The 11,234-nt window shown below is 38.9% G+C and overlaps 2 long non-coding RNA genes across 2 annotated transcripts; one reads left to right on the forward strand and one right to left on the reverse strand.

The window, feature by feature from the left end:
• Window positions 1-2,813: 2,813 nt before the first annotated feature.
• Window positions 2,814-7,739, reverse strand: LOC139591756 (uncharacterized). The gene is made up of 3 exons (XR_011679743.1): window positions 7,202-7,739; window positions 6,626-6,710; window positions 2,814-5,009 (listed from the first exon to the last, which is right to left on the reverse strand). It is a non-coding gene; the product is annotated as an uncharacterized lncRNA (long non-coding RNA).
• Window positions 5,025-11,029, forward strand: LOC139591757 (uncharacterized). Its single transcript, XR_011679744.1, has 3 exons — window positions 5,025-6,282; window positions 6,841-6,949; window positions 8,324-11,029. It is a non-coding gene; the product is annotated as an uncharacterized lncRNA (long non-coding RNA).
• Window positions 11,030-11,234: the final 205 nt, after the last annotated feature.

The following is an 11,234-nucleotide window of genomic DNA, read 5'->3' on the forward strand; positions in this document are numbered from 1 at the left end:
ACAATCTTGCTTCAGGCCTGTCTCCACAGTGAATAAGGTGGCTGTGCAAGGCAGCTTGTGGCTGGCATAAAGGATATGTCAGAGTCAAGCTGCTTCACTAATCAGCTTTGCTGGGGCAGATACATGATAGTCTATGTGAAGAAATTTAGATAATAGTATACAGCATCCACTGGAACTGTATATAGTGTATATAGGGCTTTAGAGTAACTTCTAATCCTTCATGGAAAATTTGTAAATACTGCAGTGATGTTCTAGTGACCTCTAAAGGCAGCTGGTTCTCGCTGTGTAGCACTTTTTGTTAAACCTCCGGCTTTGTAAGGCACATAATGCTAATGTTCCTAAAGGCTCTACGAGGAGAATTTCCCCAAAAAGATGATTTCTCCATTAAACCTTCCACGTTTCACTGCCACTTTCCCACTCCTCCCCATTGTCCGCAGGAGCTGCGGGTGAAATTTTCCTAAAATTTTCCTAAAATTCCAGGCACTCCAGCCCTCCTGCCTGCATCCCCTCCTCCCCTCAGCCCCGCGCCCTCCTGCCTTGCTCCCCCCCCGTTTCGGTCACTCTGCCGCCTGGGCAGGGCCGGCCGGGGCTGTGGGGGCCGGCCCGGGGCTGTGGGGACCGGTCGGGACTGCGGGGACCGGCCAGGACTGCGAGTCCAGCCAGGACTGCAGGGCCAGCCAGAGCTGCGGGAACCGGACGGGGGCTGTGGAGAGCGGCCCGGGGCTGTGGAGAGCGGCCCGGGGCTGCGGGGCCCAGCCCACAGCAGCCACGGCCAGCGTGACCCGCCCCGGGGCTCGCCAGTGCCAGCCGGCATCTCGTGCTGGGGTCTCGCCTTCCGTTCCTCCTCTAAACAACTTGGCATCATCATCAACTTTCCTGCATCCAGCAGGTCAGGCCAGGGGCTTTATTAACATAGAATAGCAGTGCCTCGCCACAGGCCAGCCAGCATGGGTGCTGCTCCGAGTCGAGTGTGACTGCACTGTTAAGCTGGCTAAAATAAAATGTAAGTTTTATAGACGTTACTCTTCTGTTTCATATTTTCTATTCCTTTCTTTTTCCCTTCGGTGATTTTAAAATTACATTTATGACAGAAAATTTTTAAAAAATTAAAAGGAACAAGAAGAGAAGGCTGGAGTTGAGATTCAACTGCCCTCGCTCAACTCTTTCTGGCACAGCATTTCCAACTCTGTAGCACTGCATTCTTCCCACTGTCATTCCCCTTCAGGCTCAAATAGCCGGTCTAGTATGCCATTTTCTTCAGTGTCAGTTTGCAAAGATGGCTAGATCACACAGATCGACCTCGCCTTGTCTGGGCAGGTGTCTCCTGCCATGCACCTCTCCTGTGCGTTCAACTCCTCCACTCAGCAGCTCTGCTGGGGAGCATAAGACGCCGTGCTTTGTTTGCTTTAGTCATGATTAAACAATTGAGCTGGACGTTTGGGTCCATTTGCACAACGGTGCACACACACACGCAACATGTTTAACAGTAGATGATAAATAAAAAGCTATGAAGTGTTTTAAATGCAGGTGAAAACTACAGAATAATAGGTCAGTAATGTCTTTTTTGCTCCCCTTTTGAAGATAAGGAAAGCATTTTTTAAAACAACCTCCTCCTCTTCCTCACAACCACCAAGACTCCCCCCCCCCCGTTACACACACACACACACACACACATGATGAAAGACCTATAAAGTTGAATAGTTGGAAGATAATAACTCTAATGGTAAAGGTCCCAGTGTACGTATACCACCCTGCCTCTGGCAGTAATCCTGGCTTTGGGGATCTGAAATTTCCTAAAGATGTATTAGTGTCTTATACACATGTGCTCTTGTGCACTCATAATCCTTTTCACTAGCTTCTTAGCTGCATGCTTTGTATTTAAATTTTCCTTCTGACCAAGTAAATCCCTTTGGATGAAGTGACAGGAGCTTTTCAGCACCCATAGCTGGGTGACAGCTGGTGTAGAGGCTCTGAAAGACTGCAAAGTGTTCCTTACTAGCTTTCTTCAGGACCAGTGTCAGCCACCAGCTGAGCGATTTGTTAGCTCCCCTTTGGGCATCAGTCAGCTGAAGAGGCTCACATTAAAGGCTAAAGTAATACAATAGATATTAATATAAAAAAAATAAAATAAAAAAAAACCTCACACCAATATCTGGTTTTACTGTGCTTTTAATTAGGTGCTTATTCATTATATGTGAATACAGCACATTTTCATTAATTCTGAAACCCTTTATTAATACTGTATGAAGTATGTATGCCTGCCTCAGAAACACACTGTTAAAACTTTGGCTTAAAAGACATAATTGTCAAAAGCTTTTCTAGGAGCAGCACAGCAGTTGAAGCAGTTTACTTACAGATCACAGAACAAGATGTTTGTGTTTATTTTCCCTCAAGTAAAGTTTCCCTGAAAATGTCCAATGTGTAATATATTCTGTTATTTAATTCTAGATTTGAAGGTTTGCTTCTCAGGGGTTCTGGCAAGTTTTGCTATTGGAATTAGTAATGAGGAGCTCTGGAACTGTGGAAGTAAATCGTGCAGCGTAATCAGGTTGTTAAAGGAAAAGCAATCCAAAAATGGGACCATTTCAGAACCAAACTAGGGCTGGATATAGCGTTGCAGGATCCTGCACTGCACAGACTTTTCTAAGGGGGTGCAGGCACAAAGGCAGGGGAGGAATTCTCTACCATTTCTCCAACAAGTAAAGCAAAGATTAATTTAAAAGAAGTCAATTTTAAAACACAGTGGCTTGTAAGATAAAATTTTTAATTATTTATTGATCTCTAAGGAGATTGAAGTACTGAGCTAGGTAAAACTCCCACAGCATTCAAGTTGTTTTGCTTGAATAAGGACTGTTGGCTTAGACCAAAGACTTATGAGAATTGCTTTACAAAAATAGTAATTAATATTCAAAACTTTGTTACTGTGCCACCCACACACAAATTTGTGAAAGTATCTCAACTTTAAATAATAATCCAGACCTGTGGTAATCAAACATATAGAAGGATTTTAATTGTATTGTTTTACATAATTTATGTTGTAATAATAAAATTCTCATTTACAAACTGAGATATAGGAAATTGTGGAGTTTCTTTCTCTGGGCTGGTATGTTTTAATAAAGTTGGGATGTGTGTGAAGAATGCTTCTCTTTTTTTTCCTTGTTCTAAAAATGATTGGGGGTCCGTAAGGAATAAATCAAAATTCCAAAAAGACATGAATTCCCTCAAAGCTTTGAAACATTATTATTCCTAAAACAAATAGCTAAATTAAAACTACAGATATCTGAGGCAGTTCCCAATTCAAATTTTGTTCCTGATGACTAAAATTAAACCAACTTTGGGTCTTTGATTCATGCTCAGTAAAAAACTTTGAAAGTAATTTCTGGAAGAATGCTCATTTTCAAAGAAATATAACCGTTTTCAAATATCATGCATTTCACTCAAAGTTTCTCTCCATTTTAATCAGATCTGGAGGTTTATTGTCTGTTTTTTTCCAGTGACAGTTGCTAATTGAATAAGATCTATTTTGTAGAAATAATAAAATTCACAAGGTGCTTCTTATCTGTGAGTGATAGATCACAGAAATGAGAAAGATTATTTAAATGAATTAAAATAAAACATTGTTTCCTGGCTCTTCTTTTTACTTTGGAAGCTTAATGAAACCAATTTACAAAGAAAAAGTAAGGGTTTTTATTTTGAAACCTTTTAGATTTCTCTGCAGAGGCAGTTACATACATACCACAAGAACGTACAATGCAGTTTCAGTAAAGAGATAGCATTACCTTTCACAGACCAAATCACAGATGTATTTACAGTTCTCACTCCTCCTGTACCCTTTGAATGTATTCTTGCTATTCATTCTTACATCTGGATTTTGACCCTTCTTTGCATACATTTTTCGCACTTCCAAAATATACTGCTGTTGAGCCAGAAAATAAACACTCACTAAAATCTCAAATTAAGCTTCCCCCTGAATGGGTTGTTGAGGGACCTGATCCTGCACTCGCTGAAGTCTGTGGAAGTTTTAATCACAAATCACACAAGCAAATGAGACAAGGGGCCTTATAGTCATAATACCTGGTCAACCTTCTGAGCTGAAGAACTGAAAGCTTTCTTGTAAGTGTTGTAATTCTAGAAATCTGCTAATAATAAAAACGGAATTTGGGAAATTTTTAGTTTGAACTCAGGCATTTCACTTAGGTCATGATCCCAAGCACTTCTTCAGCATGTTTTTCCCTTATGAATTATTAATACAAGGCTTGTAATGGACTCACAAGTCACTCCAGAGTCCTTATTAGTAAATCATGGTCACAATATCAAACTGAAAAATTCACAGGATGCATAGTAAAGATAATATTTAATGATATTTCACAGAGAAAAAATATACAATAGCAAAATATAAGAGAGTGTCTATTTCCTCTAAATATTAATTGTTGTTTTCCCTAAATGATTAATCAAAGTTCCTTAATATTTCAAGCTTTTTTGTTTTGTGGCTTTTGTTTTGTTGATTTTTTTTAATTCTTGGTTTAAGAAAATTTTTTTCTGATTATTTTATAGCAGCTTGTTTTACAGTTTACTAATTCACTCTCTATGTAAAACACTGTTGGTGCTCGTTTTTTTTTTATTTTAAATGTACAGCAACTTAAAAAAAATATAGGGCATACCTTAATGTTTGGTGTCTGTTTACATTTTCTGTAATGTAGTCATTAAGCATACAACGTAGACTTAAAGGATGTCAAAACTGACAACCACACTATGATTGATGATGCTGTGCTAGACTAATTCTTACCAGGTGTGGTGTGATGTGAATTCAAATGCAGCTCAGGGTTCTTATTTGTATTAGTAAAGTTGTGCTTTGTCAAAGTTCTGTGACTTCTTAACCCACTAAATCCATCTTCTTATCCAAGTTTTTCTTCGCCTTTTTGCTGTATACAATATTTTTCTTCCTCTTTCTCAGCAAAGCAATCCTTACGACTTCATCTGCAGCCAGGGTTTCTTAAGACATCCAGTTTCTGCAAATTCCAGAAAATACCAAGTCTGATGAGGTTATGTTAATTAAGTGTAAAATCTACATAAAGGCTTCCTAAGTGACTTGAGCTAGGGTAGGCGAAATTATGAAGGATGAAATTCACTCCATCAGCATAAAGCATGAACAGGAAGCTTTATGTGGAGAAGCAATAAAATACAAGATCTTCAACCAGAAAAAGGGCTACAGCACGGACTTCTTTGGTCCCTACATAAATTGTCTTCATTGTCATCCCTTGTCACTTGCAGAACATGATGAGGGCAGCTTCAAGTTATTATGTCTTGTTAAATGTCAGTGGTAAATATTGGGTGCTTGCACCTTTGAACAACAAATAAACATTTATGAGGTATCAGAGAGTGTTGGACCTAAACTTTTAGGCTCTTTTTTTTTTTTTTTTTTTTTTCTTCTTTTTTACCTCTCTCTCCTTTATCCCCACTCGCCCTCCTACATTTTTGATTCAGACCTTACTGGCACATTCTCATCAGCTGGATCATTCACTGTCAAGCCAAATGTCCAGCACCTTTGGTAACAGAGAACTGTGCTGAGCTGGGGTGGGCAATTGAATTGTATCTTTTTTATTTTCTGGCTGAGTGATCTATCCTGCTTTATTGTGTTTATCTTAATTTTATTTATATTTTATTAACAAAATATATTGATCTTGCAAGCAGAGCCTCAAGAACGTAGAAAACATATAACAAAATTCTTAAAGAGTCCAATTTACCTCGACAGGCAAATAATCTAAAAACTTATATAATCTGATTGAACAAATCATAACAAACCCCATCAAATGCATCAAATGTTATGCTGCATGAAGTGAAAGCACCTATTACCCCCCACCACTACCTCCCCCTTTCCCTCACCAAGCCCTATTTCACTCAGGTCTAATTTTAACTGATCGCTTTCTCATGCAAATATCCATTGATTTGAATGAGATTTTGCAAGGGTAAGGGCTGAGCAAAGACTTTGGGATGCGATCTTCAGAGAAAAACCCAACCCCTTCTTTTTATGGATACAGAGAGTCACTGTACAGGAAAGTTATTGTACAATTACTGCACAAAAGTAGTGGAAGGAGGGCCAGCATACGGGAAGGTGACATATGCAGTCTGCAAGGGTCTGACAGGCACTGCTTGCACAAGCACCAGAGTGGGGGGGAAGGCAGAGGCTTTGGGCATCCCCTAGATTACTCAGATGCTTCTCTCCAGGATTACTTTGAAATACACTGAAGACCTCTTTGTTGAAATCCACAGACAAAGCATGGGGTAAGTGGAGAGGGCCAAATTTTAGGTTTGCTGGTAAATCACGTAGTCGCCCATACACCAAAACATCAAAGAAAGAGTATTATTTTAATTTATCAAAGTCCTGATAACAAGTTCTGAGGATAGGATAGTAATTTTTTAATTAAAAAAAAGAAAAAACAAAGAAAGCTGTTTTCTTGTATTTTAATAATGTTGTGTTGGTTTTTAGCTCTTTCGGATTTCAGCTGTAGTAGAGGCCTGAGGAAGTTACAGTGACCCCTGCAGGCAATAGAGTATCCTCAAGAAAGAACTCAGGAAATAAGCATTATAATTACATACATAAAACAATTTTTATATATAAGATTACCTTTTGTTGTTGTTGTTGTTAATTCCCTTTTTCAGTTTCCTCTGCATTTCCAGTGTTTGGAAACATGCAGGTGAACTTCAGCAAGCTGGAGCAAGGATTTTGATGTACAGAGGGACAGGATAAAGAGGGATAAAAATTCAGTGGAGTTAAGCTTAACATCTTTATTTGCTAATACAATGTGTGCCTGCAAAATAAATCTAAGTTTTTGACAACAGAGCAATAGATGTGAAGAGTGATCCCTAAGTTTGGAGCCCTGACAACCTTCCTTCCCCAAGAACAAGAGAAGTCTTGCTTTCCTAAATACTTATATTAAAGTCAACACAGGTAAATGCATTTCTTTCTGAATCATAACACTTATGAATTAAAATTATAATTCTGTGTACACTTTGAAATTTCTGTGATAAACTCTAAAAAGATTGCTATGCTACCCACTTTAAAGGAAAGGAATTAAAGTATGCCAAGTGCTACTTAATTGACATTCATGGCTAGCTTTATTTGCTATTTTTAAAGTACTCCTGTATAGAAATAGTTGTCCAAAGAAGTTCTAATGTCTCTATAAAGACTATTGTCACTTACTTGAGAGGAGTGGGCATCCTGTGCAAAGAGCATACGAGCTTGATCACCTGGCACATGGCAGCCACAGGAAGGAATGGAGATACTTCTTCTTTGAAGATATACTTCTGCATGAGCAGCATCACATCTGGGTGGAGCTCAAGAAATTCTTGGAGGTCCTACTAGTTTTCACAGATCAGTCAGTGCTGTTTCCTTTGCTTCACTCATACTTCATCTCAGTTTACTTATAGGCATCAAGTTTGTTTCTTCCTGCTGGAGTCCTCTATTTGCATTGCATTCTGGCTAGTTCAGTTTTAGTGGGCTGGAAAAGACTTTCTCCACATTATCACTTGGTGTTTGTGGTGGAAATCCGATAAAAGCAGATTTTCCAGGAGGCCTTGCTAGGTAGGGTTATGTACTAATATTGATAATTGTTTGTTGCATCAAACAATTTCAGACTTGACAATATTAGGCACCTCTCTGCATTACTACCATTGTTTTGGCAGCTGTATAGAGTGTGTCCTGACAGATTTGTGAAGGGATGAACTACTTAGTTATTGCTTCCCCTGGTTCTGTTGTTATAGCTATTAAAAATGCAGCCTTCGCTTTAACAGATCGTCTATCTTACTTACTGCTCTTTTTTTTTTTTCTGAGCCAGTAAGATATCTCAGTGATGGCTTAGCAGAACAGAAAATTAAAGCAGAAGAAAAACATTTGGGAGATGTGAGCTAATACATTCCCATTTGCAAGCCATACGAGGTGCTCTCAAAGTGTTCCTCACACCGTTCCCATTTATATGTATCAGCCTTGTGGTCAGTTACTGGTTTTTTACTAACCCTCAGCTGAGCCATAGTAATATCATCTTTTAAATGTAAGGAGAATGTGAATTTATGAAACTTAAGGTAAGGCTTTTTCACTTGGGGCTGCTCTAACACACACTTTCTCACCTTTGTTGAAGGCTGAGAGAGTTCACAGAGCTTTGGTTGAGCTGCCACATTAACTCTTTATGCCATGCAGTACCTTTGATCAAGTGTCAAAGTCCTTAATTGTACTTCTGTAATATATATTTCTCTTTAATTTGCAGCATGATTTAATCTTTCTTGGTAAATAAGTATTACATATTTTTGTCTATTATCATTTCCATAGGAAGAAAAAAAGGAAGAGGCAGGCAGTTCCGGATCCTTTCATCCCCACAGGAGTCACAGAGGTGGAAGAAAAACTGCATGCAGCAGAAAAGACATGAGTGGGTTTAAGCAGAGGGCTCTGAAGAAGAATTATCTCTGAACATTATGTGCTGGCCAACAAAGTACAACTGATAACTTCCAAGGCCATTGTGGACCTAAAATGCCAGCAGTGGTCAAAGCAAATTAAGACTTTTATTAGGGGCCCCTATGTATCATTTTCCTGCTGCAGGATTACACTGCCAGCCCTGCAGAGGGAGATTTAGCTGGGTAATTCTCATTAAGGGGCAAACCTCTCTGACTTCCACAGGTGCTTTGCCTGATTAAGTGCTGAAGAACCAGACCCTATGGTTGGCCCAGCTGAGCTCTAACCTGTCTGCCTTTATGCAAGCAAAAGCTTCATATATCAGCTCCAGCTCATGCTGAGTAGTCTTACTAGGCACTCTAATCCTAAGGGGAAACATTTCATTGCAATGCACAGCAATTTGCATTCTTTCTGAAAACTCTGCTATTACATTATCCATTTTTATCTTGATTAAAAGAGATCAAGAAGTGCATGCTCACACACTACACATGCAATTTTTCCATACAGGAGGCCTGGAACCCACACTGAAATTCTGACTCGAGGAGATCTGGCAACTTCCAACTCTTAATGGATTTATGCTGTTTTAATAATAGCCACAATTTACTGATAATTAGCAAGGAGGGAAGTTACCAGGTTTTTTGTTGTTGTTGGGTTTCTAAGATATTCAATTGTTTTCAGAAGTATCCAATGCCAAAAACTTCTTAAATGTTGCAAGAGCTCTGAGTCTGCGAGGATGATTTAATTGTACTGCAGAAGGTCAACCTATGGTACTAGTTACTGCCACACACAAATAGGGAACTGAAGATATATGGGCACAAGGGAAATTCCAGAAGGTAGGCATGAAATTGGCCAAGTGTCCATGCCTCTAGTTTATCGTCTGTATTATATAATTCATCTCCAACATCTTCTCTCTGGGATTGCCCTGGAAAAATAACTACAAAAAGCAGGGCGGGGCAGGTATATAATAGCAAAGGGCTCCTTCTGTTCTATGCAAAACCATGGAGAGTCTTTGTGACCCTCTATCCTTACCTTTGCCCTTTCATGAACACTAAAAGATTAGGGCACATGGAGCAAGAACCAATCCCTGCTACACCACTGACATTTTTAGGGAATTGGTGTTTCCCTGTGTTTAGTGTCACACAAATAAAATGTGAAAAATTACACTTTGGCTCATAGGAAACAGGAAGACAAGTACATTGTAGAATACAAGATGGTGAGGTACTGCAAGAGGATTACATAAGGTGCCTAGAACAGGGTGATGGCATAGTATAAAACTGATCAGAGTATGCAAATTAGAAAACTTTTATGCAAGAAGCTGAATGTCTCAACTGATAGCAAGGTAAACAAATGACCTGGAATTGTCAACATTGCCTGTTTTCTAGAATAGATTACTCAAAAAATTTGATTTTGGCTAAAATTCATGTGTTTCCTCAGAGATAAGTCTGTCTTCCTCTCCAAACACTGCCATTCTAGCTCTGGCCTGGATGTTCTGGGTGGAGATTTTTATACATAGGCACATGGAGAAGACATCCAGGCCAGAAAAAAAGGTGGAGAGGTGAAAATCTCAAATTAATTTTACATCTCTTGTTCTACATTTTTCAACCAGTGAGAAGGAGTTTTGAGGCATTTACTCTAATGAAGTACTCAAATCAACAATACCTATCCACACAGGAATTAGTAAATGAGTATTTCTAGAGAGAATCTGGTTTCACAACAGCAGCTTGACCTGCTCAAATGAGCTAGTAAAGAAGGGGCTTTTGTGATCTGTATTTTCTGCTTGCTATTGCCACTTCAAAAAAAAGTTTTGGACCTTTTTGGTCCAAAACTAGCTGTGTGTCCAGATACACAGATAGTAGTTATAGGAGATGCGGTATTTTTTTCATAACATCCAAATAGGAATAAAATAAATTTTCCTAAGTGGAGGAATGGGAATCTATCCCTGCCTGGTTGGATATTTCAGTAAAATTGTTCCAAAAATCATTGCTACAGTCAGCCTTTTAATTTATGACTAGAAAATAAGTAATAGTGCAAGGCATATAAGCACAACTAGGAAAAGGTAAAAGGATTTAGACCAGAACAAGAACAAAATTTTTCAAGAAACTGAGACATCACAAGAAGCCTCAGGCATTCTAGCTCTTTGCAGCTGAGGAAAATTTGCTGTTTGTTGAATCTTGCTTCCCTTATGTCTGTATAAAGAAAAATGGGCCACTAGTTCAGCCACTGAAGAATACATTCACTGGACTTGGAGCTATCAGTTGCTCTTGGAGCACGTGGAATTTTATTTGTAACATTATGCTTTCTAAAATTACAGGAGTAATAGATTAATACAATTATAAAGCTCAGGGAATTGCTTCCCATGCCCACCATACTGTAGAGCATTATGTGCTGCAGAACTGATGGTCACAATGGAAACTATTGATTCCAGCTGAACCTTGTATTCTAGTTGCAGATCAACTGGCTTGAATCATGGCAAATTTGCTACCTTAAAATCATTTACAAAGTTTGGTATAAACCACATCAACCCGTAGCATAAACAAGAAATGAAATGATAAACAGTGTGTGATATTTCAGTGAACAAAAATATTAAGAAATAAATATTTTCTTGGAATGTACATAGAATCCATGATCTATGTTTTCAATCCTAATTTCAGCTTCTGATGAGATGAATCAAATATTCACATCCCAGCTGCTTCTGAATGTTTTAAGTGGAATTTCTTGGAGCAGTGTGAGCAGGTGGTGTTCCCACACAGCTCCAAATAAAGTTTATACGTGCTGGGGAGGCTGGATGCCT

The sequence above is a fragment of the Agelaius tricolor genome, unplaced genomic scaffold (assembly GCF_023055355.1).
Source record: "Agelaius tricolor isolate 1412-34295 unplaced genomic scaffold, bAgeTri1.0.p SCAF_7, whole genome shotgun sequence".
Lineage (NCBI taxonomy): Eukaryota > Metazoa > Chordata > Aves > Passeriformes > Icteridae > Agelaius > Agelaius tricolor.